General features: G+C 37.8%; 1 pseudogene; it reads left to right on the top strand.

The window, feature by feature from the left end:
- Positions 1–293: 293 nt before the first annotated feature.
- Positions 294–2,214, top strand: LOC111393391 (annotated as a pseudogene).
- The last annotated feature ends 2,383 nt before the right edge of the window (positions 2,215–4,597 follow it).

The following is a 4,597-nucleotide window of genomic DNA, read 5'->3' as shown; positions in this document are numbered from 1 at the left end:
ATCGAAAGTTATCCCCCTTTCACAATGCACGCGAGCACCGCTGAATATAAAAGTTCCCGAATGTGACCCCCACCCCTTATTGTGAATGGTGGATAAAAGATTAAATAAAAAAATTATGTACATCTAATATTGTGATTTTTATTAATATTTGATTCAAATTTTCTTCTTTTTTTTCTTACAATGAGACTACAAGAATGACCTCTATTATAGGACCACATGGATAACTCTAGAGACATGGGAATATAAATGGACACCTAATAATTCATGAATTTGCATCATGTATTTTCATCATAACTGCTTCCACTATAAGTCCCCAATTCCCAACCGAAGTCCCATCACATTTCATTCAAGAGCAAGAAAGATGGAGGGAATAGAGCACAAATCACTGACTATAAATGGCATAAACATGCACGTAGCAGAAATAGGGCAGGGCCCTTTTGTGCTATTCCTCCACGGTTTCCCTGAATGCTGGTACGCGTGGCGCCACCAAATGGCCTTCATGGCCAGCCAAGGCTTTCGGGCGGTGGCACCGGACCTCCGCGGCTACAGCGACACTACTGGTGCGCCTGTAAACGATTTCACAAAATTCACCAACCTGCACGTGGTTGGTGACGTGGTGGCGCTCCTTAACGCCGTTGCGGCCCAGGAAGAGAAGGTATTTGTGTTAGTGCGGAAACGAAATGTTGAAGAAAAACTTGAATTTTTATTGATAGTTTTTGAGTTGCTACAGCACACTCAATAATGTTTTCTTCTTTTTTTTCTTACAATGAGACTACAAGAATGACCTCTATTATAGGACCACATGGATAACTCTAGAGACATGGGAATATAAATGGACACCTAATAATTCATGAATTTGCATCATGTATTTTCCTGATACATTTTCTTCAAGTGCATGTAACCTTATTTATTTCCTAAGATTACAAATTAATGCCACATTTAACAATTTGTGGTTGGGCATCACTGGGGTGCCATGATTGCGTGGGCTTTGTGTTTGTATAGACCGGATAAAGTTAAAGCTTTGGTGAATTTGAGTGTGGCGTTCTCGCCGAGAAACCCCAGCAAGAAACCTCTTGAGATCTTGCGTTCAGTTTATGGGGAAGATTACTATATTTGCAGATTCCAGGTTCTTTCATTTTCTTCCTCATTAATAAGAGTTCTATTTTTTTTCCTGGATTACAATACATTGCAGTAAAGTTGAAAGCAAAAGTTGCATTAAGTTTTTGTTTTTTCTGATTTTTTTTTTCCCTGTTCCAGGAACCTGGAGAAATAGAAGGCGAGTTTGCCCATGTGGGTACTAAGAGGGTGTTGAAGAGTTTCCTGACCTACCGCAATCCTGGTCCACTTTACCTTCCTAGGGGGAAATGGTTTGGTTCGTTAGGAGATTCGGCAGATACTCCAATTATCTTGCCTTCATGGCTATCTGAAGAAGAAGTTGATTACTATGCTAGCAAATATGAGAAGAGTGGCTTCACCGGGCATTAAATTACTACCGGGCACTCGATATGTATACTCCCCTTTCTCAATTGTTTTGGAGACAAATTTGCCAATTTAAATGGAAAATACAACAAACAAATCTTTATGTGATAGTGGATTTTAGTTTGATATTCATTTATATTGCATATTATATCGAATTTATAACAACAGATGCACTATCAGCTTTTAGTTTTTAGGTTTACCTTCATTTCTTCAAACTGTCCTATCGATAAATTTCCCTCGACCATTGGTTCTTTTTGGTTTTCAAATCTTGATCTTAATTTCTCGGATATTACAGAAACTGGGAGTTCACAGCGCCATGGACTGGGGATCAAATTCAAGTTCCAGTGAAGTTTATTGTGGGTGACCTCGACTTAACCTATAATGCCCCTGGCACCAAAGACTTCATACAGAAAGGCGGGTTCAAGAGATATGTACCATTGCTGAAGGAAGTCGTTGTAATGAAAGGAGTAGCTCATTTTATCCACGAAGAAAAGCCTGATGAGATTAATAAGCACATTCTTGATTTCTTCCAAGAATTTTCACTCCCTTCGTCTTCAACGATGTAACTGTCTTTTTTCTTGGCGTATCAATCGATGTTGAGTGGTGATGTTCAAAGTATTTTCCAGAATATTCTACTGTACTGTTTTTTCTTATTGGCATCAAGCTATATATCTAGACTTAAATTTAAATGAGATACGCGTCGATACATGATTAGACAATTTGAAAAATTAAAACAAAAACACCCAATTATTTTTTGACATAACAGTCTGTCTCTTCACTCCTTTAGAGCCAGTAAATAAATAATTGCCAAAATATGTGGTTCACAAGATTATGTTTAGAAAGATACCAGGACGTATCATTTATTGCATGAATTAAGCTGTTTTGCCAGAGTTTGGTGCCCACCTTTTCGACAGAAGCAGTGTGCGGATTTTCATTGGTGGCATTCTGTCAGGCAATGTAGCAAAACTGTTATTGAACTCTTGTTCATTCTGCGTTAAACTCATTTACATGCTCACGCCCACGCACACACCGAGACAATGATGGAGAAAATAGGACACAGGAGAGTACCTGTTAATGGCCTAAATATGCACGTAAGCACGCGTGGTCAGGGTCCATTCCTCCTCTTCTTACACGGTTTCCTTGAGCTCTAGTATTCTTGGCGCCACAAAATTCTCTATGTAGCAGCTCAAGGGTATCAGGATGTGGTGCCGGACTTGAGGAGGAATGGTGACACCACTGGTGCACTACTTGAGGACCTGTCAAAATTCACCATCCTTCTCATTGGGGGACGTGATTGCTCTTTGATGCCACTGCGAATGTGGCCAATTTCGGATGATTATATTTAAGTAAAGGGACCAGCATGATAGCTCTTCAAAAGTTCGGGATCAATGTTGAAGATTTGGATAAATAAAATGACCAAAATCGGATGAAAAAGTTGGAAATGGAGAAAATCACAACAATCCGAAAGTTGGGGGCTAGACCATGGTAAGCTAACCTTGGCCCAGTCTCAATTCAAGAGAGCCCCTTGTTACCATGGTTGATCGTGATCAGGTTGTTTGTCATTTATTTGGCCAACCAGCGTCGCCAATTTGTGTTAAATATGTAATGATGCTACCAAAAATCTGCACATGCTAATTTCCCGAACTTGAGGATCATGAATGGACACGACCAAGATCTTCTGGGACCTAAAACAAAGGCGTCAAGGTATGTCCTCATCGCCCCTCAAATGCTTAAGTTAGAAAAGAGAATTAATGCGTAAAGCTATGACTGGAAATAATGAAGAACGTACTTGAATAATGAGTTGGAGCCTAATATTTATAGAAATAGGTAATGCATTCCTGGTAGAATTAAGTTAGTTGAACATCCTTATCCGAAAGAATCTTACTTGAGACAGATGTTGGACTTGTGTTGTACTACTGTGGTTGAGTTCTACTAGACATAGGAGTCCTGAATTCAGAAGTTTGAGGGAGATTAGAATCCTTTTAGGGCCAGGATAACTCCAGGTTCAAGAGCAAGGCACTATCTTGAGGACCGCCTGTGGTAAAGGGAGGAAGTTCCCGATCCCAAGGATGTCGGGGCATCAATCATGTGTGGTGGTGGCTCCAACCATCGAGCAGTTAAGCCCGAGGACATGGAGCCCGACGACTCCTATGCTTTTATGACACAAAAACGAATATATGAATCCTTGAGATGATAATCCTCGGGTCAGTGGATGGTAATCCTCGTATGTGGAAAGGATCCACATCATTTAGCTTTTATGTTTTAATTCTGGGGTTCGTTTCAACATTTTCAAGGCATGATTTTGAGACGAGACAGCCATTATATAAAGACCTCTTCTAGGTCAAAGAAAGCAGGGTTAGACTATAAAGAATAAAAATTAAAAAGAATAAGAGAGAGAAGATACGAGAGAGAGAAAAAAGAAAGAGAAAAAGTTTGAATTTTCAAGATTCATACAAGAAGACGGATTGTTGGTCCAAAATCTTCATCTTTTAATAATTCTTCTTTAAAATCATTGATGTATTCAGAACCCTCTTCCACCATGATGTATAATTAAACCAAAAGTTGGGACAAAAGATATAATTTAGTTTTGAACCTTAATTTTGATATGAAATTTGATCTTCAATTAATGTTTCTGTATTATTTTTACTTCATGTTATTCGTGACTTTGAATTACTTGATCATTAATTCATTGATTTTTGAATGGTAACTAACCGAGAGATGAGTTTATTTAGATCACGTAATAAAATTGAAATTTTGGCAGAAGGTAGGGATGCACTTTATTAATTCTGTGGTCTTTAATTGAATTATTCGGTGATTAAACGTTCTTTTACGAAGGCTTACCCTTAAATAAAGATGTTGGGGGTTTAATTAATCGAGAACAATTGGTTTGAATCGAGAAAGGTAAATTAATTAATTTAGAAAAATTTAATCAAATACAAATTATTGATTGTTATTAAAATTTGGTGATTGAAATTAATGAGGTGAACTAGTAAATCCTAACCATTTTCCTACATCGGTTAAAACTTTAAATTATTTAATTGCGCATCTTTCAATTGTTTTCATAGATTTATAATTTCTTTTTTTGTTTTTACTTGAATAGAAGTTAGGCATGATTAAA

The sequence above is a fragment of the Olea europaea genome, chromosome 4, assembly GCF_002742605.1.
Source record: "Olea europaea var. sylvestris chromosome 4, O_europaea_v1, whole genome shotgun sequence".
NCBI classification, from domain to species: Eukaryota; Viridiplantae; Streptophyta; class Magnoliopsida; order Lamiales; family Oleaceae; genus Olea; species Olea europaea.
The sequence above is the reverse complement of the archived record's forward strand: the minus strand, read 5'-3'. Positions and strand labels throughout refer to the sequence as shown.